The sequence below is a fragment of the Acinonyx jubatus genome, chromosome B4 (assembly GCF_027475565.1).
Source record: "Acinonyx jubatus isolate Ajub_Pintada_27869175 chromosome B4, VMU_Ajub_asm_v1.0, whole genome shotgun sequence".
Classification (NCBI taxonomy): domain Eukaryota; kingdom Metazoa; phylum Chordata; class Mammalia; order Carnivora; family Felidae; genus Acinonyx; species Acinonyx jubatus.
Window position 1 is genome coordinate 32,208,573 of NC_069387.1, and position 25,921 is coordinate 32,234,493.

The window sequence follows — 25,921 nt, forward strand, 5'->3', positions numbered from 1 at the left end:
GATTAGGCTCATTCCCAGGTATCTTACTGTTTTTGGTGCAATTTTAAAGGGGACTGATTTCTTAATTTTTCTTTCTGCTGTCTCATTATTGGTATACAGAAATTCAACAAATTTCTGTACACTGATTTTCTGTCCTGTAACTTTACTGAATTTGTTTATCAGCTCTAGCAGTTTCTAGGTGGAGTCTTTCAGGTTTTCTACACAGAGCATCATGTCATCTGCAAACGGACAGTTTGACTTCTTCCTTGCTGATTTGTATGCCTTTTATTTATTTTTGTTGCCTGATTGCTATGACTAGCACTTCTAGTACCATGTTAAATAACAGTGGTGAGAGTGAGCATCTCTATCTTGTTCTTGACCATAGAGGGAAAGTCGTCAGTTTTTACCCATTTAGGATGATATTAGCTGTGGGTTTTTAATATATGAACTTTATTATGTTGAGGTATGTTCCCTTTACACCTACTTTGTTGAGGGTTTTTATCATGAATGGATGTTGTGTGTCGTCAAATCCTTTTTCTGTGTCTATTGAAATGATCATATTGTTCTAATGTTTTGTTTGTTTACCAGGAGTGTTTTTATTGCTTATTTTGTTTGATTACCCTCTTTAAGGTTGCTGATTTTTTATCAATGACCAAGTGTCTATTTATTTATATTTATAGATCAATAATTAGGTTGATCAATATTAAGGGCCACCAGGAATTTTACAGATCACTGTTAAATTTCCCTTTGAATATGGGAGCTGACTTTGGAGATCTTCATTTAATTCATTCAACAGGCATTTCTTGCATATAATAAATTTGTGAGCTATTGTGAGCTAAGCACTGTTCTGGGCACTTGGGAAACAATAATTTTAAAAAAAGCAACAATACCTGGCCATGAGAAACTTATATTACAGTGGGGAGAGAAAGGCAAGGCAAAAACACAGAAAATACAGATGATGGGTGCTATGGGAAAAATAGAGCAGGGTATAGAGGATTGGAAATGCTAACAAGGAAGGGAGGTTGCAGTTGTAAGTTGAACAGAGGATTCAGAATGGGTCTTATGGAAAGGATGACATTTGAGCAAGGACCTGCCTGAAGCAGGTGAAGAAGCAAGCCAAAGATGAATCAGAGAAGGAGTGTTTCATTACAAGGAAACAATGGGTGTGATGAGACCAAAGCTGGGATGTGCCTGGAATGTTCCAAGAACAGCATGGAGGCAACTATGACTGCAGTGTTTGGGTTGAAGGACAAAAAATTGGTGATAAGGTCAAGGAGTGATGTAGAACTGAATAATCTGGGGTTTTGTGAACTTTGGTTTTTAGTCTGATTGAAATTGAGAACCATCAGAGGTTTTGAGTAAACCAATGACTTAATTTGATTAATATTAAGAGGATCACATTGGCTGCCATGTTGAGAATAATAGCAACAGGGCAAGAGTGAAAGTAAGATGATGACCAGTTAGAAAAGGCTATTGCAATTATCCTAGGGGAACAGTAATGATGCTGGGGCAAGGTAGTAGCAATGCCAGCTGTGAGAGGCAGTGGGATTCTAGATGAATTTGAAAAACAAAAAAAGGATCTGGTGGCATATTGCACATAGGATATAGGAGAAAGATAGGAGTCAAGGATGACTCCCAGATTTCAGGCCTAAGTGTCAAAAAGGAGGAATAACTATTATTGAGACAAAGTTTTAGGGAGAGATCAGGAGTTTAGTGTTGTACATGCTATATTTGAAATACTTGTTAGATATCTAGATACAGACAGGCATTTGGATGTGTACATGTGCAGTTCATGGGAGATATCCAGGGTAACGATAGTAGTTTGTGAGTGACAGGTTTAGTGCTGGTATTTAAAGCTATGAATTCACCAACAAAGTAAGTGTAGGAGAAGCAGTCCAAGCACCAAGCTTACAGGCTTTTCTTGGACCTTCTGATTGGTATGTTTCTGTTTAAGGTATGTGGGAGGGGAATATGCTGATAGGCCACAGACTCCTTCAAGTAAGGAAGGAAGAATTTCCCCTACAGGTGGAGCACATTGGGAGATATTTCTTCCATCTTTGACAGGTTTTTGCTCATTTGGCAACAGTGGTGTGAAAAGGCTAGTTAGGTAGAAGACTACCTTGTGTGTGTCTAGACTTACTGTCCATGTAAGGGGTCCACTGTGACAGATTTATTTCCTGAGAGGAGCAGTTTTGTTGATAGAAACATGAGAAGTGCTGTAGTTATCCTCTGTGTGCACAGAACATAGCATGAACTCAGCCATCAGTGCTTTCAATGGGCTTGCGGAGTTCCATGACGTGGAACATGGAAAAAGTGTTTTTTTGTTTTGTTTTGTTTGTTTGTTTGTTTGTTTTTCTGGGGTTTGGTTAAGAAAATGCATTCATTTAACTTATTTAGAGGTCCCCTCCTTGCCCTGAATTGGATCTTAGGCCATTAGTTTATATAATTAGGTGTCTGGTAATATCATCGTTTTGTTTTTATTTTTATAGAAATTATACGGTTTCCAAATCATTAATATAATCTTAATCCATCTATTTTTTCCCAGTGCTATAATGGATGTGTGTGTGTGTGTGTGTGTGTGTGTCTGTGTGTGTTTGCATTTGCATGTGTACTTACATGAGGATGTGAGAGATACCATTCAATAAGATACGGGAAAATTAGAAAGGTGAATATGGATTTGTCTTGAAGTAGAAGCCATTTAAAAAGTTTCATTGTGTTTCAAGGAAAGATATGTTTTAATTACTCTTTAAAATTTTTCTCTAAAGGCACATGAGATTATAAAATAACCAATCATAAGAGATCCAAGTAAATATTTAAAATATAATTTATATTTTATTTTTAGTCCTAGATGTTAAAATGTTAATAAAAAACATCAAGAAGCTTAAAGTCTCTGGAGTCATTATAAAGCTACAACTGTGTAAACAGCTTGATTCAAATAATATCTAAAGAAGAGTTAACCTTATTAGATATAGTTCTAACAGCAACAGAGCAAAAGGCATGGCAACAATTGTATCTGAAGATTAAACTAGAGAAATGCTCTCCTTACAAAAGCTACAATTAAATGAAACTTTACTTGGTGAAATTTTCATTTGTAATGCAATATTTCTTCTTGTAGTTTACCAATATGGCTTAATTTTGGATCTATAACCAATTTTGCTGCCCACATTATAAAATGAAAAAGCAATTAAAATGCCAAATTCAGAAAACCAATGCATCAGACCATAGGGACATTTTGTGATTGATCATATTATTTGTGATGTGGCAGATATAATAAAGCTGGAGTGGAAAGGAGACATATAATTTTGTGCATACTAAACAAGAAAATAAGGTGATATAGAAAATCCCTTTCTACTGTGCTTTGATCCCAAATCATAGTACTTAATTTATATTTGAAATAATTTCCATAATTAATAATCCCACTCTTTCAAAATAATATACCACACTTTAGTTGGTTTAGGGAATAAAGTTATTTCCAAAAAAGTTTTAAGGAGGTTACCAATAAGACAAAAATAGAAGATATACACTATATATGCATTTAATATACTGAATTCCAGAAAATGGATTGTATTCTTAGTATTTCTATGCCGGAACCACACTGTTAGCCCCCAAATGGAAAGTTTACTGCTGTTTGTAGGTTTGACTAAGACATTTGTTATATAACTAGCAATATCTTTTGGCACTTTAGTAATTAAGTCCCCTTGGAAAAGAGTCAAATCTAGGCTTCTTCCAATATTTTATTTATTTTATAGTACTTTTAATGAGTTATTATCCAGGGATGCTGTTCTGGCTATTTTCCATTGGGCACAACCCCACCTAACCTGTTCTTCTGTGTCTTGCTGTGTACCAGGATGGTTGACCCCAATGGACCATACTACCTGAGTGCCTTTGTCAGTGCCAGGTAGTGAGGTGCAGCCAGTGGGAGAGGTCAGCTAGAGGCTAGAAGGAGAAAGAGAGAGAAGTGGGGGAATTTACCTCTTCCTCCCTGTTTCTGTAGTTTATATTTGGAAGTGGCCATGTCACTCCACATAACTGCAGTTTCTGCCCATTCCTCCTCCACAGTTCCAGCCCTCACAGGGATTTGGTCACATTATCCACTGCCCATCTGTGCCCCTGCTGCTCAAAAGGTGGTAAGATCTTCCCTCAATTCCTGGGTGTCTCAATCTTTTGCAGTTGCCCTTAACCCTGTGCACACTTCTGCAGTTGTCTTATTAAAATCTCTTCAATTGAGTCATCAGAGTAGAATTCTTTTTCTGCCGTCACCCTGCCTGACACAAGCACAATGATGCTGATATGATCAAGCCTGTAGGCACTTACAGAGATTTGAATCTATTCTGTGATGACTTCTGTGCTGCTTGGTAATAGTGATAGCTTAGTTATGACAATTATAAGATAATGGCTTTATAAGATAAAGACCTGCATTTTGAGACTAAATTGGGTAAGGATGCCAGTGTACAGGCAGTAGGTTTAAGAAAAAGAGGGAGGTGGTGGCCTCTTGACCAATAATCTGACTTCCCCAGTCTGATTGAGCATTCCAGTATTCAGTCCAGACCCCATAAAAGGAATGTCATTGTGTTTATTTCAACCTCTGAATTTTCTTTCCAGGAAAATTTTAATGCATCATCTAGATAGCTAGAGGATGACCATGAAAAAAGGGTTCTTCTTCAGAGGTGAAATCTTGAGGAGACAGCAAAGGTAAATGAACATTCTATGTATCAGTGGAAATACCTTTTGGAAACTATACTGTTTTTGCATAAGAGCTAAAAATTGGCAGTTACTTCTGGGTCTTGTATATTTGGTTGCAGGGATATTTCTTGAGATTTCTAGATTCCTTTTTCCTAGTACCTAGTCCATGTTTGCCTCCACAGGTAAATTTCCTCTCCTGGCCTTCTATTCCTTATGCGTAAGAGAGCTAATTCCTATAGGTTTCATTTCCTGGGCTCCACAGTTGGCAGTTTTCTCTTAGATTTGGCTAATGGGAGACACTTGCTGAAAAGCAAATACCCAGAGGAAAGAGATAGATCTGGGATGATCTTCCCTATTCTCTCCCTTGTCTGTGTCTGCGCCAGTGTTCCTCAGTAACAGAAGCTCCTGCTGGATGTCTCTGCCCTCCAAATACTCTCACAGGGCTCTGACAGCACATTGTCATCTCCCTGTCTTTTCAGCCTTCCTGGTATTAATAGTTTCTCACTGTTCCGAGTTTGGGTGTCTCAGTAGTCCTCGCTAGTTACCTTAACCTTTTCCAAGGCTCTTTGTATAACTCCCTTATTAAAGTACTTTTACTTGAAGCGTCTGCATTGTATTTATTTCTGTTCTCCTTTACTCTTTCTTTAATTTATATTATTTTAGTAGTGTTAGCTCTGAGACAATATGCAATTGGTTTTACTGTTGCAATTTTAGAGCAATGCTTATCCTGTCATTTTTAGAATCATGTTAAAATAATGTCATTAGAGCAGAAGCAAGCTTAGTAGCATTTATACATAAAAGTTGACCAGTGGATGCATTTTTTTTTGTAATTGGAAAAAAAACCCCAACAAATAAAGCCAAGAATAATCCCAAGGCAACCCTCTCAGTAGCTGAGAACATGCTTAACAGTTGTGGGTTGAAAAAATCTTTGTAAATGTCCAAAGAGTAGGGAAGTCTACTTTGCAAGCAACAGTGAAGCACATAGTTTTACAATCTGAATCAAAATTAGCTCTTTTCCTGGTTTATAAAAAGACAAACTATGTGACCCTTTGGATTTATGATCTAATTTTTTTATATCCTTTAGTCTAGGATTTCCTTTTAGTCTATGGTTCTGTTTTAAGATAACACATTTTTTAAAACTACATTGTCATTGCTGAATAGAATTATATAACAATTTAATACAATTATTTAATAAAGATGTTAAAATGTTAATATTTTATTTAAAAACATATGTAAACATTTGTAATGGAGACAGAAACAGAACTGGAAAAATATGGGCAGAGTGCCTTGAAGGATTGACTGAGAAAGGAAAAAAAAAGAAAAAAAAAAAAAACAACCAAAACAAAACCTCAAAGAAAACAGGATGTGAGTCTCTGGCCAGCAAAGCAAAAGGATAAAGAGAACAGAGAATGATTAGGTTTTAGGGTAAGACAATTAACTTATTCTCTTTTCTCAAAAAAATCAGTAGAAGTTTAGTGGTGCTGAACTATGAATTAAAACAAACAAACAAACAAAGAAACCCCCAAAACAACTAACTAATTTAATGGCCTGAAATGAAAGAATGGGCCACAGATTCTTGGAAGGTGGCAACAAAGCTGTTAACAGATCAAAAAATTTGGAAGATGAATTGATCGCAGCAAAGGGTAATTCCAACAGCAATAGGGGGCATTTTGGCAAAGCCATTTTGAATAATCAGTTTTGACAGAACTACACAAAAATGACCCTATCAAAGAGTAAAGTGTTTTAAAGTTATATCCCTGACTCTTGCTCCACCCTCGCCCACCAAATTTATGGGTCTTGTTTATTCATGTTTGCATTGTTTACATTTTTTATAGGCAGTGATTGTTTCTTTTAGTTTAACTATATTTTATTTATTTTAAATATTTGAAAACTATTTTTATTATTACCAGTACTGAATTATGTAACTTTTATAATTAAAAAAAGCAAAGATACTTTTAGAGTGTATATATTTTTAATGATTTATTGAGATATAATTTGCATACCATAGCATTCACTCTTCTAAAGTGTACAATTCAGTGATTTTTAGTGTATTACAGATATGTGCAACTGTCACCTTAGTCCATTTTAGAAAATTTTCAATACCTCAAAAAGAAATTCCTTATCCTTTAGTTATTTTTTTCTCTCATTTCACATTCTCCCAAGCCCTGAGCAACCACAAATCTACTTTTGCTCTGTATTTCCATTCTGGAAATTTCCTATGAATGGAATCATATGCTATGTGGTATTTTACAACTGGCTTTTTTCACTTAGAATAACATTTGCAAGGGTCATCCATGTTGCAGCATGTATCAGTACGTCATTACTTTTCACTGTCAAACAATATACCATTGTACAGCTCTGCCACACATTTTGTTTATCAATTAATCAGTTGATGGGCATTTGGATTGTTTCCCTCTTTGGTTATCATTAATAATGCTATTAAACATTAGTGTACAAGTTTCTATGTGGATATGTTTTCATTTCTCTTGGGTAAATATGTAGTAGTGAAATTCTAAGTCATGTGATAACTCTAAGTTTAACCATTTGAGGAATTACCGGACTGGTTTTCAAAGTGTCTCCACCATTTTTTATATTCCCACCAGCAGTGTTTGAGTGTAGATGAAATGATATAATATTGTTGTTTTGATTTGCGTTTTCTTGATGACTAATTATCTTGAACATTGTTTCATATGCCTATGGGTTATTTGTATATCTTCTCTGGAGAAATCTATGTTCAGATACTTCACCCATTTTTATCTGAGTCATTTGTCCTTTTATTATTGAGTTGTAAGAGTTTTTATATATCTTGGATGCAAATACCTTGTCAGATACATATCTGCAAACATTTCTTCCATTCTGAAGATTGTGTTTTCACTTTCTTGATAGTGTTCTTTGAAGCACAAACTCACTTTATTTGATAGTGTCATTTAAGGCACAAAAGTTTTTAATTTTGATGAAATATAATTGGTCTAATTTTTTTCTTTTGTTGCTTGCAATTTTTGGTGTCATAGCAAAGAAACTATTACCAAATCTGTGGTCATAAAGACGTACTTCTATGTTTTCTGCTAAGAGTTTAAAGTTGTAGCTCTTACATTTAGGTCTCTGATCCATTTTGAAGTAATTTTTATATGTGATGTGAGATAAAGCATCTAACTTCATTCTTTTCATGTGGCTATCAAGTTGTCCATCATCATTTGTGAGAAATCCATTCTTTTCCCACTGAGCAATCTTTTACCCTTCTCAATATCACTTGATCACAGATGGATGGGTGTATGTCTGAACTCTCAATTCTATTCAGTTAATCTATGTCTACTTTTACATCAGTACCATACTGTCTCCATTACTGTTTTTCTGTAGTAATTTCAAAATTAAGATATGTGGGGTACCTGGGTGGCTCAGTCCATTGATCATCCCACTTTGACCCAGGTCATGGTCTCACGATCTGTGAGTTCAAGCCCCGTGTCTGGCTCTGTACTGACAGCTCAGAGCCTGGAGCCTGCTTCTGATTCTGTGTCTCCCTCTCTCTGACCCTCCCCCACTCACGCTCTGTCTCCCTCTGTCTCTCAAAAATAAATCAACATTAAAAAAATTTTTTTAATTAAGATATGTGAGTCTTTCGACTTTATCCTTTATTTTCAACATAGTTTTGCTTATTCTAAGTCATTTGCAATTCTACATAAATTTTAGTATTAGCTTGTCAATTTTCAAAGAAGCCAGCTGGGATTCAGATAGGGATTGCACTGAATTGTAAATCAATTTGGGGAATATTGCCATCTTAAATCTTTCAATCTATGAATATGAATAATTACTATTTATTTAGATCTTTTAAAATTTCTTTCACCAGTATTTTATAGTTTTTAGAGTATAAGAGTTGTACCTCCTTGATTAAATTTGTTCCTAAGTATAGTATTTTATTTTTTACTGCTATTGTAAATGCAATTGTAAAAAATGTAACTGAAATTTTTTTTTAATATTTTTTTTTTGAGAGAGAGATACAGATGCAGTGCGAGCAGGGGAGGGACAGAGAGAGAGGGAGACACAGGATCTGAAGCAGGTTCCAGGCTCTGAGCTTTCAGCACAGCACAGAGCCCAACAGGGGCTTGAACTCATGAACTGTGAGATTATGACCTGAGCCAAGGTCAGATACTTAACTGACTGAGCCACCCAGGCACCCTTGGAATTGTACTCTTAATTTCATTTTCAGGTTGTTAATTGCTAATGTATAGAAATGTAATTGACTTTTATATTGACCTTATATCCTGCAACCTTGCTGAACTCTTTTATTAGTTCTAATAGTTTTTAGTGGATTCCTTATAATTGTAGATATACTAGATCATGTTATATGCAGATAAAATATTTTTCTTCTTTCCTTCTGACCTAAATGCATTTTATTTACTTTTTATTCCTAATTGTCCTGACAAGAACCTTACGTACAATGTTCAATAGAAGTGGTGAGAGCAGACACCTGATCATAAGGGGAGAGAACTCAGTCTTTCATCATTAAATGTGATGTTAGTTTTTCATAGATGCCCCTTATTACATTGAAAAGTTTCACTTCTATTCCTAGTTTGTTGACTTTATATTTTTTTAATCAGGAAAGGGTGTTGGATTTTGTCAAGTGTGTTTTCTGCAACTATTGATATAATTATATTATTCTGGTTTCTTTAGTTCATTGATTTGATGCTTTCTCTTAATAGATTTTGAGATGTTAAACCAACCTTATTAATTTTAATAAATCCCACTTTTTTATGGGATATAATTCCTTTTATATGTTGCTGGGTTTAATTTGCTAATGTTTTGTAAAGGATTTTTATTTCTGTATATATGAGGGATATTGGTCCATAGTGTGTTTTCTTTGTGATATCTTTGGTTTTGGTATCAGGGTAATACTGGCTTCATAGAATGAGTTGTTGAGTAGTCCCATCTCTTCTATTTTTTGGAAGAGTCTGTGAAGAACAGGTACAAATTCTTTAAATGTTTGGCAGGATTCACCCAGGAAGACATCTGGACCTAGGCTTTTTCTTTGGGTAGTTTCTTTTAATTCTTAATTCAATCTATTGTTATTGACCTATTCAGACTGAGTTAGTTTCTGTAATTTGTGTCTTTATAGGAATTTCTTATTTCATTTATTTTATCTAATTTATTGGCATACAATTGCTTGTAGCATTCCTGTTACATCTGTAGGGTTGTACTAATGCCCCTTTTTTATTTTTTATTTTAGCAAGTTGACTCTTCTCATGTATTTAATCAATCTAGCTAATAAAAGTTTATCCTATTCAGCTTTTCAAAGAACCAGATTTTGGTCACATCAATTTTCTCTACTGGTTTTTTATTCTCTATTTCATTAATTTCCACTCTATTATTCCCATCCTTATGTTTGCTTTAAGTTTAGCTTCTTTTTCTGGTGTCTTGAGATGGAAAATTAGATTACTGATTTAAGATTGAAAAAAAAATACAGGCATTTACAGCTATAAATTTCCCTTTCAGTACTGCTTTAATTCCATCCCATAAGTAATTGTATGTTCTTTTCATTTTCCTTTGTTTCAAAGTGCAGTTAAGCCTTAGATTGTGAGTAACTTATTCTGCAGGAGTTCCACAAGATGAGCAAACATTTCTAATAAATTTTAACTTGATAAACGAATGATGTCTTGCAATTTGAGTAGTATGTGATGCTGAAGGTCACATGACCACAACTGAGCCAATGGTTCTCTCTCTCTTGCTGCGAGATTGTGGGTGAGCATCTCCCATGCTTGGATGCTCAGTCCCAGGCTGCAGAGTTTGGCAGAAATCAGCAATTTTTCAGAATGTTGGAAGGTGCCCACAACTGGCACTAGTGTATTTTTTGTCACTTCAAAGCATGTATGGACAGTTCTTTGCTTTTCCATACAAAAGTAGGTTTAGGAGTGCTTTACTTCATTCTAGGTCAGGCTGACTGCAGATAAAGACCTTTTCCTCGGCTGCCTTATTGCCAGTTACATTAAATACAGTATATGACAGGAGTTTATTAATACTATAGTCAACATCGGTGCAAGTTGGACCCCATGCAGAAAAATGTTAAAAAGAAGGGTGGTAAGGAAAAGGGGATGATTTAGGTAGAAGTAAAGAAGGAAATCATCGAGAAGTGCTAGTGGCTGAAATTGCAAGACTTTATAAGTCTACATCTGCAGAGGAGGAGGAGAAAAAGGCAGAGGAGTCCTTCACTTCAAATGAAATTAGGGAGATGTGTAAAATGTGGGAAACAGTGCAAAATTTTGTAGAAAACACCACCTGAATAAGGCTGTAGCAGTGCAAGTGATGAATCCGTTTAATGAGAACGCAATGTCACATTTCTGTGAAATCCTCAAAAGGAGGCAAAAGCAAGTGTCATTGGATAGATTCCTTGTTAAAGTTGCACAAAAAGAAAAAGATTCCATTGAGCCAATAGATAGTGATTCCCTTAGTGAAAGTTGTTTTACATAATAACCCTCCTCTCTCTTATCTTGCTCACACCAGCCACACAGGTTTTCAAAGGTAAGTGCAGGTTAATTTATTTTTCTTTATATTTTGTATTTTTTATTATTTTATATTAAAGTATTGTAATCATTTTTATATGAATATTTTTGGGTTGTGAAATGAATCATCTGAGTTTCCATTATTTCTTATGGGGAAATTAACTCTGATATACAAGTGCTTTGGATTACAAGCATGTTTCTGGAACCAATTATACTCACAAACCAAGGTTTTACTATATTTTCTAATTTCTCTTTTGACTTTTCTTAGACCTATAGTTTATTTAAGAATACGTTAATTTCTGGGCACTTGGGTGGCTCAGTCAGTCAAGCATCTGACTTCAGATTTTGGCTCAGGTCATGATCTCACAGATCCTTGAGTTCGGGCTCACATGGAACCCAGTGTTGGAGCCCCACATCAGGTTCCGCACTGATGGTGCAGAGTCTTTGGGTTTCTCTCTCTCTCTCTCTCTCTCTCTCTCTGCCCCTCCCTCACACTCTCTCAAAATAAATAAACTTAAAAAAAAGATTTTGTTAATTTTCACCTAATTATGGGATTTTCAAAATTTTATGTTGATTTATAATTTCATTCCACTGTGTCAGAAAACATTCTTCTTACTATTTCTCTCCTTTAAAATGTATTGAGGTGTGTTTTATGACTTAGTATATGGTCTATCCTAGAACAGTATATTCCTCTGTACATTTAAGGATGATGTATGGCCTGCTTCTATTGGGTAGAGTATTTTATAGATGTCTAGTTTGTTCAGATGTCTAGTATTGTATAGATGTCTAGTATTTTATAGATGTCTAGATGTCTAGACCTATTTTATAAGGTCTAGTTTGTTCATTGTGTTGTTCAATGTTCAATGTTCCATCCATTATGGAGAGTGGAGTTTTGAAGTCTCCAATTATTATTGTTGGATTATCTACCTGGTAATATTTATCACTTTTTGCTTCATGTATTTTGGTATATATTTGTTATGTATTTATATGTTTTCAGTTTTATATTTCCTAATGAACTGACCCTTTTATCATTATGAAATATTCCTCTTTATCTCTAGTAACTTTTTGTTTGTTTTAAAGTGTATTTTGTCTTAGTATAGCCACTCCAACTTCCTCGTGCTTGCGTTTGCAGACTAAGTATTTTTTCATTGTTTTGATCTAATTATATCTTTGAATCTAAAGTGTGTCTTCTGTAGCCAGGATCTTGCTTTTTGTTTGTTTGTTTGTTTTTTTAATCCAGTCTGAGGATCTCTACATTTGATTGGATTGTTTAACCCTTCAAAGTTAATGTCTTTCTTGATATGGTTAGAGTTTCATGTGTCATTTACTTTTTGTTTTCTATATGTCTCTTTTTTGCTCCTCTATCACTCCTTTTCTATTTTCTTTTTCTTTAAGCGAATAGTCTCTAACATAGCATTTTAATTTCCTTAATGATTTTTTTCTCAGTATTCCTAACAGTTATTTTCTTAGTGGTCACTTTACAGTTTTCCATAAACATACTAACATATAAGTATCAGGTTCAAATTTGTACTAACTTAATTCCAATGAAATATAGAAATATTAATCCTATAAAGTTTTATTCCTACCTCCCATTCTGTAATAATTTTATTATACATATTACACTATAAAAGTTACAAACCCAACATTATTTTTATAATTATTACCTTATATAGGATTATCTCCTTTAAAGAAGCTAGGAGAAGAAGGCAGAACAAGAATATATTTATAGCCTTAGTTATATTGCCCTTCTTATCACTTCTGGATCTCTTGATTTGTTCTTGTGGATTTGAGTAACCATTTGGAGTGATTTCTTAGGCCACTACAGCTTTGCTCCAACCACATCCTCTGTGCTATCATTTACAAATATATTGCATTTCTGGGGGTCCCTGGATGGCTTAGTTGGTTAAGCATATGCCTTTGGCTCAGATCATGATCTCATGGTTCATGAGTTTGAGCCCCTCATTGGGCTCTGTGCTGACAGTTCAGAGCCTGGAGCCTGCTTGGATCTGTTTCTCTTTCTCTGGCCCTCGCCTGCTCACACTCTGTCTCTTTCTCTCTCAAAAATAAATATACATTTAAAAAAATTTTAAAAACCACAAATACATTACATTTCTGTATATTTCAGCTGGAAAATATATGCGTTTTGTTTTATAGAATTGCTTCCTAAATTAGTTGACAAAAGAAAGGCATACGCATTTATATCTCTTTTAAAATTACACAGTTGCCTTCATTGGTGCTCTTTGTTTTTACTTTTTTTTTTTTTTACCCTCTGGGATCACTTGCTTTAATCCTGAAGAATTTTCTTTAGTATTTTTTGTAATATTACTTTGCAACAAATTATCTCAGTTTTTGCTTATATGGGAATTTCTTTAACTTCATATTTGAAAAACAGCTTTGTTGGATATAGGGTTATTGGCTGACTGTTGTTATTGCTGCTGCTGCTGCTGTTGTTATTGTTTTGAGACATCTTAATATATACCACTGTCCCTGGCCTTCATTGATTCTGATAAAAACTCAGCTATTATTCTTATTGGGATTCTCTTTTTAGTGATGATTCACATTTCTCTTGCTGCTTTAGGATTTTTTTCTTATCTTTGGTTTTGAACATATTTACTATTTATGAAAGTGAATCACTTTTGTTTATTCTCTTTGGAATTTGTTGAGCTTTCCATATGTGTACATTTATGTTTTTCAATAAATTTGGGGATTTTTCAGCCATTATGTCTGAATATTTTTTCTGTTCCTTTCTTCCCCTCTTCTCTTTCTGGTACTCCCATTGAAGGCACATTGTTGCAGTTCATGGTGTCTCACATTTTCCTAAGGCCTTCTTCATTCTTTCTTTTTTTTCTCTGCTTCTCAGATTGTATAATCTCTTTCAATCTATCTTTAAATTTGTTGATTCTTTCTTCTGGTGATTCATATCTACTCTTGAGTCCTTCTAGAATATTTTAGTATTTTGGTTATTGTATTTTTTAAGTCCAGAATTTCCATCTGGTTCTTTTAAAATAATTTCCATATCCTTATTGATATTCTTTATTGGAGGCACCATTGTAACCAAACCTTCCTCTACTTTTTTAATCATGTTTTTTCTTAAATTCTTTGAGCATATTTATAATGCTTTGTCAGTTAAATATGATATATGGTCGCTCTCTCAGAGTTTCTATTGCCTACCGCCCCCCCCCCCCCGACCGCCGCCCCCGTTTATAGGTAATACTTACCTTTTTTCCTGCATATTTGGACATTTTAGATATTTTAGATATTATAGTCTACCAACTCTCAGTAGTAGTTACCCATACTTCTGAAGTGGGGGTGGGGGAGGGGAGCTTTGGTACCTGTTAGTTTTATTTATCTGGCTGTTTTGCTTGTTTTTTATTTGTTTTGTAACTGCATTATTGTGGTGAGGGCCGTGCCCCACCCCATCCCACAGTGTGAAACTTCTGATGTTGTGCCTTGGGAGTACAGCCTTAGTTGTGTCAAAAGTCATGTTGGGATGACAGTATTTTCACAGGGCTTTCTTTAACTGCCTCTTACCATTGACCTCACCCTGCTATCTGGTCAGTATTTGAGATACATTCTGACCCCCTGAAGGCTCCTCTCCACTGTTTCTTTCACCAGTTTGCTCCAGCAAACTACTTAGGCTATAATTTAGCTTCTATTGTCAGTGAATCCACCAACCTCACCCTAATTGCCATCACAGAAACCTCTGCTGTTTTGAGAGTGTCCTTAGGCTTTAACTGCTTTGCTCTCTGTTGCAAATGAAGTCAGTTATTTGGGAAAAGAATAGCTTTTATTGGCTTCCCTTTCTTCCCAGGCAAAAATCTCTGAGCTAAGAATTAGGAGCTGGGGATGAGACAGGACCAAGCTTCTCTCTATGTGACACCACTTCTTTAGGAACTTAGTGCTTAGTTGGGAGGCAGAGCAACATCCCTACGTCTTCTTGGCTTGCCTCTTTGAATATAGAACCTCTATCTTTCCAACTGAGACAGGACAGTCAAGATCCGTGTGTGTGTGTATCTATATAGAAATATATTATATGTAGTATATGTTTAATACAAATTAAATACACACATCATTAATATATCTTTTATAATTTAATATTTTAATAATTAATATATAATTTTGACAAGTTTTTCTGGAGAGTGGGCCTCATGCTATCATGCCAGAAGTGAAATCTCAGTTTTAAAGTGGATTTGCCTCCAGATGAGCTAATGGTCCTAGTCTCCACAGACAAAGATGTTCTATATATGAACTATATTAAAAGAAATGTAATTGCAGATTTCTTGTACAACCTAAATGATGTTTTCACTTTTATATCATTCTAGTTATGTATTGTTGAATATAAAGGAGAAATATGAAAAATTGTGATATAGAGCTTCCAAAATATAGATGACTTCTCAGAGAAAAAGCAGATAGTTTGCTCAGAGTGGCTGGTTGTCTGTTTTGGGGGTGAGGCGTTATTGTTAAACATGGCTCTGTCTTCTGTAGTTGGTCTGACCAACCTCAGTCTCATCTCTGACTCTGCATTCTTGACCCATATCTCTTTGCTGATGCCCACCTTACGATCTGTAGGTCTGAAATGTGTAAGGCTTTGCACATTAAGTTATGAGTATAAAAGCTTATCTTATAATATCTTATTTTACTTTTCTAAGTTGTATCAAAATGTTGGGGATCAAAATAGGCTGTGACAGTGTCAAAGAGCCCCTGGCGCTGAAATGCCTACAGTGGAGACACCAGGTCAAAAATGTTATAAATATGTTCCACAGAGAAGATATTTTTAACAACCTCTGGACATTGGTGGCTTGGGTAAGGGAGGGGAGGACTGAGGAATGTATGCCAATGAGGTGTTCAGTGAGCCTTGTGAGGAGGATGAATTTCAAAGTATTCAGAGAAATCTGAGAAAATGAGGAAATAGAGGCATGTGTCACTAATATCGCATAATTCAAGGATCCCATATGACTTTTATTGTAATCTAGGAATACTCAGTGATTCTTTGCAGTTCAGATGAAACATTAGAATATTGTGGTAGCTTGGATATTCTGTTAATAAGACCTTTTAATGAGACTTTTTACAAATTTTCAATATATTCAGGAGGGCTGGAAAAGGAGAATACAACATATGCAATGGCAATATTTCATTGCCATTACTTGCTGTGGAGAATTAATGAAAAAAATAATGGAGTATAGGAAATTACTGTACTTATTGATTGTAAAAAATAAAACACTAGTCATTTGTCTATGCAAAATTAGAATGTCACTAATGTTAACTCTTGAAAATTATCAAATCAAGACAGAGAGCTAAGGCTTTGAATTTGACACACATTGCTTTTGGTCATTTGTATTTTCTGATTCTACAAATGTCACGTGCCATTTCTTAAGGAGAAAATGCAGAAATACAAGATTTTTTCATTCTTGCTCTCATTAAATTCAACTATACTCCCTATCCACTTACATTAGATGCTTCAACAACATTTTATCAACTTAAGTGTTCACAGTCTCTCAGCTTTCTGGCCCGCAAACAAAGATAAATATTAGAATTAAGTTAGTGTTTTCTTGGAAGTTCTGTTTACAATAAAGGAAATGGATAAATAGTATTCTAATGCCTTTAGTTAGAGATGCATCGATATTAGTTTGGAAAAATTGTTTTTTCTCAAACATAGCCTATAAATTGAAGTAAAAACACTCCCAATTTATTGCTCAATGTATACATACACACATGTACTTGTATGTATGTGTGTGTATACACACATGTACAGTATGTACTTGTATGCATACATATACATGTATGTATATAGGTACATGTGTGTGCATGTTTTGTATGTTGGTGATAATCTAACAGTATCTATTAAATGAGTATTAGATAATTTATAGATAAATATCTCCATAGTCTTTTTGTGATGTTTTCTATTCCTTAGTAACCACACAATAGTTACTGTATATGAAAAGGTTATTCGTTACTTTATACTTCGCACTATGACAATGTGAGAATAAAGGAGAGAGCTAAAATGACTGCAATCCATTCAAAATTATTTGTCAAATAGGAATGCCTTAAGTTGGCATGTGGTTCTTTAAAATCATAGGATAATTTTATGAATAATTTTAATGATCAATTCACAGTAAAGTATCAAATATTCTCCTACTCATCGTTCCCTCAGTGGTCAATTGTTAATCTGTTTATATTTTAAAATAATGTATGTGCAGCATATACTCCATTAGGAAGGACATTCAGAGAGTTCTCAGACGAGAATATAGTGAATTCAGGCATTTATTCAAAATGAGACCAGATGTTTTCCCAGGAGTCTTGCATTCCTAACCACAGGCCAATGTCTGCCAGATTTGAGTGTTAGGTCTCAAAAACTAAACACACTAGGCTTAATGCAAATTAAATTAGAATGAGAAAAGTAATTACCCAGGACTTAACTTAACAATGGCCAACTAAAGAAATTGAGATGACTGTCCTTCATACAAGGATGTGCTGCTGATCTGCTATTAACAAGGTAAGTTCCTGTGAGATATTTTTCTTGGGTTGTAGTTGTGAGGGGTAGTGCTGAATTAGCTATGTCTTCTCAGGCTTCCTGTCCCCTTATTCCTAAAGGTACAATTGAGAAAACAGCTGGATGGGCTTAAGGAATAACTTCCTTAACAAAAAACTGCATAACAGGAGATATGGTTTAATACATCTACAAAAATAAGCATTGGCCTATGTGCTGAAAATAGTTCTTCTAGGTGGGAGGGCAGGTGGAGGCCATGCTGATAAAATGTAGGGCAATCTTGGTCACACAAATCATGTAGTAGGCCGAAAATATTTTCTGCTTTCCTTTCTCCTCTTTTTTTGTTTGTTTGTTTCCATAGGAATTTGGCAGGGAAGGGAGACTGAGGTGAGGGAAGCTGATGATTTACTGCATTTGCTTAACATTGATTCATTTATTTATCTGAGCTAGCACTGATCTCACATCCTGAAGATTTACTGCGCAGTTGAACGGGGTGGAGGATAATTCAGAGCACTCTGGTGAGAACTCATAATAATGCTGAAACCTGAGGCCAGATCTAATTCCCATGTAAATCCTGCTTGGTCTCAACGTTGTTTTTGTGCTGGGGAAGATGTGATTTTGTTTGGGTTATATCTGAACTACACTGTATCGTCTGTATCAGGATTAACTTCATCTACAAGAAAGCATTAATTCTTAGAGGTATAGAAGTTTAGAGCTGGAAAAGATACCTGGTTTAAGTTCTGATTTTACAAATAGGAAACTAAGGGACTCACTCAAGGTCACACAGCCCATTAATATCTCTCCCCAGATAACACAACAGCTTTTAGTACATTGGGAGATTACCTTTTAACCAGACATAAAAACATCAGTTCTGAAAAAGCTGAGATTTCTCTGGCTACAGTCCTGATTTGCAGTGTCTTTAATGCCTGCCTTGTCTTGAACAATCCCAAATACAACAATAAACTTTCTGCAATCTTTCAGCCATGCATTAGAGTAGGTACATTTGTGGCAACTGAAAATCTCAAAGGATATAGCTACAGGACTCATCTTGTGATAGTGTAAATAGCATGATATAATTTTAAAAAATACTCTGTTTAGCTGCAAACATGGCATACAAGCCATCAGAGTATGTTGTGGGAGATATATGCTCCTAATGTGAATTTATAAGTGAATAGTTAAGGAGTTGCCAGAAAAGGCAATGACATATGTTTATATTCCTCCTCTGAAATCTGTTTTTTTCTCATGCTCATAATAAATTGGAGTGCAGTAGAATTCAGTGGATACCTCTGCTTCACTTGTTTTATATTAAACAGCTATTTATAGATAGCTTTTTATCTACCTGACACTCATTTTTCCCACATGAATTTTTTTCCCCACAAGAATTTAGGCTGAAATAAGGGGAGTTTATTTTCCAGAATAACAGAATTTTATAGAAAGAATGCATGTTAAAGACTACCTCTACTTCTCTATTTACTATTGGGAAGCTAAGTAACATAGACATAAGAACACTTGTACAGGAGGTAGAACTGGGATTAGGTTTTCTAGAGTTAACATAGTCTCCTTCTACCATAACAATGTCTTATTTGTTTTTTTAAGTTTATTTATTTTGAGAGAGACAGAAAGACTACAAGTGGGGGAGGGGCAGAGAGAGAGAGAGGGAGAATCCCAATCAGGCTCCCTGCTGTCAGCACAGAACCAGGCATGGGGCTCTGGGCTCATGAGATCATGACCTGAGCTGAAATCAAGAGTTGGACACTTAACAGACAGACTGAGCCACCCAGGTACCTCAATGTCTTCCTTATTGGTGTCTTCCTAGATGAAACAGTGATTTCATAAGTGAGAATTAAAACAAAAAACAAACAAACAAAGAAAAACTTTAAGACAAGTTCTACTGACTTGGGCAAAAGGAATTTTGTTCTTGACACAGCTAATAAGTTCACATTCAGATATGACCTATAGACATGTTTTCAAAACTGAAAACCTATCTCATTACTCCTATAAAAGGAAAAATAAATAATTTATACCAATTTGGTATTAGGATAAGATTTTGTAAATATACTTCCCCCCAAAATGGACAAGTATAGAACCATCAGCATGAGCCAGTTTCACTAAGAGTATTACATTTAGACTGGCTCTTTAGGACTTGCCAGTTGGGCTTGGATGCTAAATGTACATGGAAAAACCTTTCAATATGGGATTATGGTTGGGATTTAGGAGTCATCTTGCCTTACCTTAATTTAATAGATGAACAATGAATGCCATGAGATTGTGGTTTGTCCAAGAACAAAAGCCATATTAGTGGTTTGGCAGTAAAGCTCATTGATTCAACCTTCTGACTTCCACTTAGTTGTCTGCCCATGTACTATACACTTCCCATGACCAAATATTCCAAGATTCTCAAAAGTATGATCTACTTGAACATGGTCTTGACATAGACATTTTCTTCCTGAACCAAAAGAGCTGTGGTATAGCCATGGTGCTCAAAGAAGTTTGAAACTTGAAATGTATGGGTGCCTCATTCAAGTTCCAGACCACAGTCCTTTATATACAGTCAGCCTGCCTTCACCCAAACTTTTAAATATATTGAATGTGTTTAATTGCTGTTTAGAATTAGTCAGATTCCTCCATGGAGTATGTAAATCCCGGCAGGTATCTGGAGCAAACTACAATCTTTGCCTAATCTAAGCTTTCATTTAAAGTTTTTCTATAAAATATGAATTTGTGAATGGGAGTTGATGGCGAGAGGCTGGGGAGTTACAGGATATTGAATGAGCTGTCACATTACCATAACCTGATTTAGATCCCCAGAAGGCAATTGTGCCTGGAATTTTCTGGGCTGAAATGCTGATGGGAGAGTTATACATAAAGAGGTTATGACAGACTCAGCCTCAGGAGTGACTGTAAGGGCAACGAATTGTGACTGGAGGTGAAATTCATGGGTATGTAAAGGAATGCTTTCAGGGAAGGACATTACTGGGGCAAAGAAGGAAAGTTAAATTTGGAATTTTAAGGGCATAGAAAATTTCAGGATCAGAATAACTTGTAGCAGGTGCATTGAATCATAAATCATGAATTAAAAAAATACTGCCACACGTCAGTCATCGCAGTAGAGTAGCTGAAGCATTGATTAACTAATACCGTTTTAGAACTTTTTAGTAGCAAAATCTTAAATTTCCAATTCTGTGGGCAATCTTTGGCCTACACTTCACATCTCCAAGCTAAGGGGTGGGCTGACCACTAGTTAGTAGCAGATCTCTTGTAATTGAACGAAGGCAGTAATTCAGAAAACTCCTTTGTTAATAGGAAAATGCTTGCAGTGAATTTTGTAATCTCCCCAACTCTAATTCTATGCTATGGTCTTGAGAAGTACAATGACAAATGCTTACTCCCCAAGAGGGTCACTAATTTTGCTTGCAGAGCAAGGCCTGGGCTCAGTGCTGACTCACTGTGTCATCTTGAGGGGACAAATGAGATCCTGAGAAGCAGAGACTTCACTGAGTCTGAGGTCTCATACATACTGAGGCATGGAGTGAAAAGCTAACATTCATGGAGGGCTTACTCTATGCCAAGCACTTTTCTAAGTACTTTTACACGTATTAACTAATTTAGGTCTCAGGATTCCTCCCTACAGTGTGGACTAGTATCAGCCTCCACTTTGAAATAAAGGAAGTTTGAGATGACTTGTCCAGGCTGCACAGATAGGATGTGGTGAATGTGGAGTTTGAACTCAAGTAGTTTTATTGCATAGCTCCTGCATCTAGTACTGCCAGGTGTCCTGAAACCTTTCCCCTACATCCAGTTCCTATTTTCTGATAGGGCATCTTTGCCCCTTCCTTCAGGCAAGGGGATCATGGTTCAAACTATATTTGTCTTATTCTCCCATATTTATGTCATGTCCTGGAAATAATGATTTCACTGCAGATATTTCCTTATTAAGTAATTTTTTTTGAGCTGCTGCTTCAGAAAGCTCAATTTACAAAAGAAAAGTCCAATCTTTTCCCCTTAGATTGGACCACAGATTGATCATGGAAATAGAGGGAGATTTATGCTTTTGCTCCTAAAAGGCTTCACAATGGTACTGTTCCATTAATACCTCAGCTACTTAACTCCATGTGGCTATTTTTTTTTGTTCATGATTTATGATACAACGTACCTCTACATAAGATTTTGCTCCTGAAATTGCCAATGCTCTTAAAATTTCAAGGTTAACTCTTTACTTTTGGTCGAGAATTATTTCATTGTTATCAACTTTATGGTTAAAAGAAACTGTTGGATATGAAAATAAAGACTAGGTACACCTGGGTGGCTCAGCTGGTTAAGCCTCTGACTCTTGGTTTTGACTCAGGTCATGATCTCATGGTTTGTGAGTTTAAGCCCCACATTGGGCTCTGTGCTGACAGTGTGGAGCCTTCTTGAGATTCTTCCTCCCTGTTTATCTCTGCTCCTCTCTTGCTCATGCTCTTGTTCTCTCAAAATAAATAAATAAACTTAAAAAATAAAAATAAAGACTAAAAATTACCAAAAAAAGGGAGTAAAAATCCCAGGCCATATTAAAGGTATACATGTCCTAACTGTTCATTCTAAACCACATGAAGGATGCCACCAACAGTTGCTTTTGAACTGTCTTTTGTTGGCAGCCAGAACCAGAGTTAGTCCATGGTTTTCTGTGGTGACTAGTCTAAAACATAACTGCATACAACTATATTATTGAGTAGGCCATTTTGATTAGATTTTATTCATTCACTTTTATTTATTGATTCAATACATTTACTGAATTCCTAGTATGACCAGTGCAGGAAAGTCCCTGTGTGAAGAGTTTATAGTCTACTATGACTATAGTACTGTGTAATAATTGGACAAGATTACAAACAAGGAATTATTTCAACAGTTTTCATCAATGAATTATGTAGTTGGAAAAAAATCAAAAGTGTGTGAATTACTCAACTTGAGAACAATTGTATCCCAACAGCTCATTTATAAGTTAGCTATATGGAGACCAAAACATATTTTCTTCCAGGCTGGATCACAGAAATTGTAACTGAATGACATTTTCCCACTTCATTTAAATGCTGGTAGCAGTGAAGAAGAGCATGGTAAGAAAACAGAAAGGAGGAAGGTAAAAAAGAGAGTAAAAGTGAAGGCAGTGTGAAATGGTGACAGTAACATGATCTGACCCTGACCCTGGGCAAGTTCCTTTATGTCTATGAGCCTCAGTTTCCTTACCTGTAAAAGAAATAATATCACCTAACTCTCAAGAGCATGCAGCATCTGGCAAACTGGCCAGAACCTCCTTTCTCAGGTATCTACAAACCCTCCACTTTCTCGTGCCCTAATTTCCAGACCTCTAAACTTCTCCATCAACATTAGCCAAAATTAGCACATTCTCTCAAATTGTCTTTCACCAAAATTACCTGCCTTTTCTTTCCAGCTGTTCAAAACTCTGATTAACTGAGGATTGTTGATCTCAGCTGGGTGTTAGGAGGAAAACAATGAAATCACACAAATTCATGAAAGGCTTGACGGTCTCTGAAATCTCCTCAAGTTAGTTGCATTAAAAAAAAAAAAACTGCTTATTATCCAGGAAGCATGTCTCAGTGATGCGATTTCAGTCAGCATGCCAAAGTGAAGTCAAAACTTCAGGCACAGTAGGGGAAAGATATTTTTGGGCTGGTGGAGGTCAGCTCATTCTGCGCACCTGTCCCTGGTCAGCTCCATGCTGCATTTCCTTTTTCACAGTATCTTTCCTTTCTTTACTTCTGAACCTCCAATTTCTCTAAAGCTTTTTTGCCTGCCCAGAATGGCTTTTTGGCAGTAGCACCAGGGGTTCCAGAGGTGAGGAGACAAAGGGAGGAAGGGGCATTTGCACATGCTGTTCATATTCCTGAGTCATTTATAGGTAAGGGTGTCTCTACTAGCATTTCAGATGCTCTTTACAAGGCTGTGATAATAGCTGTGGGATTGTTTAGATGTGAGTTTGGATCAAAATGTTCATTGGCAGTGAAAGTATAAATTAATAGAAACTCTAAAGATGCTTCAGTGGCCTTACAGATAAGTTTTGTAAGCAAGATTGACTTACAAATATTTTTAACAAACTGCAAACATTTCATGTTTGAATTGGTATGGATCTTGGAGATTTATTTTGTCCTGGTCCCTCATTTTAAATACAAGGAAACCAAATCCCAGAAAGATAAACATGAATGGCCTCTGTAATTGCTCTTGTTCTCATTTCCTTTGGCTCTTCCGCTGAGCTGAGAGAACAGACGTGGACTGTCAGTGGTGAAGTCTGTCCATATTACTAACATGAAAGCAGGTTCCTCCCAGACGTGAAGCTTTAAAAAGAAGCTGCTGAGTAAAGGAAAGTAGAGGGCTAATTATGTGGCAACTTCTCTGAAGGGTGAGGCTAGGAATCAGGAAGGGAAACTTCCACATTTGCATGCTCAGAACTGCTAACAAAAGGCCATCTTGATAACATAACTTGACTCCTTGCTCACATTAGCAGCGGTGGAAAGATGTAGAAACGATACTAGCGGGATTGTTCGAGGAGCTGGCCTCATTGTATACAGGACTATTATGTAACACAACAACCCCGATGTTTCTTCTTCATACGATAATTAAGGAAAAATTACCGTTTGTCAAAAAGGCTAAAAATACTCTACCTCACTTAGTGGATGGGAGTATCAAATAAGGTAATCTATGTAAAATATTTTATAAACCGGAAGTGTACACAAATGCACGATGTTCTCACTCTGCCAACCGCTTTATACCTGACATTTCTACTCCATCTTTCCTCCTTCAGAATTGATTAAGTTTTCCTTCAGGCTGGCATAATTCTCATGATGTCAGTCCATGAATAGAGGTGCAGTTTTTTATGGTTAGGACTTAAATGCATTGCCAGGGGGAGTATGGAGGGTCAGAATCAAAGCTCGGTAGATTTCTAGTTATCACTGCTCTTTCACATTCCTCTGAAAAGTGCAGGTCAGTGGGCAAATGCTCTAGTGCCTGCTGGGGATATCTGACCCTGAAAATAGTGAAAAAATTAAATTAAGATTTTTTATTGTGCCCCCAGCAAAAACAGTTACCGAACCAAATGTTAGTGTGACTGAAGCCTATAGTCATAATTGTGATTCTAGGCAAGTTCTTAGAAAATGTGCCTTCCTCTTAATAAAATGTTTTAATTATATTATATAATTTTTGATCTTCCATGGAAAATACCATCATTTTTTCTGGTGAATCCTTGAATTTCCATTTCTCTGTAGCTCGGCGTTTTAACTTAATCGTTGCAAAGAAATTCAAGAACAAAATAATTTTCATTGCTTTGTCCTTCACCAAGTCAGTATTTGACCTGTGCTATCCATATTTCATATATAAACAATGATAATTTCTCCATCATTTAAAAGGTATATGTTAGTGTCAGGCATTGTGCGGCGTAAAGATAGGAGAGTCAAAAATAATTTTTGCAGTTTAAGGCTTTATTGGGAACTAAGGTTCCCGGCGAGATTCCATGACTCAAGGAGGGAGTCAGAGAAGTAGCTCCCAGGTATGGTGGGGTAGGGTTTTTAAGCTGTAGCAGTTCCGGGTTTAGGCTCAGGTGGGTCTTTCTCTCCTGCCATGTTGTGCTGTTGCTCGGTAATTGGTTGACCTTCAGTTCCGTTCTGGAGAGCCGCTGGGGGCTCGCCATTGGGTTGTGCTGGTGCTCGGTGATTGATTGCCCTTCAGTTTCTTCCGGCGCGCTGACGAAAGGACCGTCCCTTTCCAGGGACATCCTAACAGTATATAGATGTATAACTCAGTTATGGAAGCTATCCAAGAGTATATTCATTTTGAAATTACTCAGTTAAATAACAGAGTGTAATAACTTTATTTTCTAATGTATGTGTTTAAAAACAAATTACAACCATTATATTTGGCTTAAATACACTTCAGGGCTTTACATAAGTTATTCGTAACATCTCTATTGACCTGATGATGCATATTGCCGAAGACTCATAAATATTTTTAATAACTCACAGAATAGGAACCTTCTTGCAGGAAGGTAGGATTTGCCAGTCTGACATAATTATGGATGGGCAGAAAATAGTATATAATATCACAGAAGGGGAAGCAGGTTCCGCATCCAGAATCCAGGCAAAGGCAAGGCGAGGGTGAAGAGTGTACAACAGCCAGGGATTGGGAACATCCAAAGGGTCAAATAGATATCAGATCTAAGAAATCAGCTTTCAGAGAAGAAAAAATAGCCCAGTCATGTTTAATGAAGGAAGTGAGTCAGGACCCCTGTGATCAC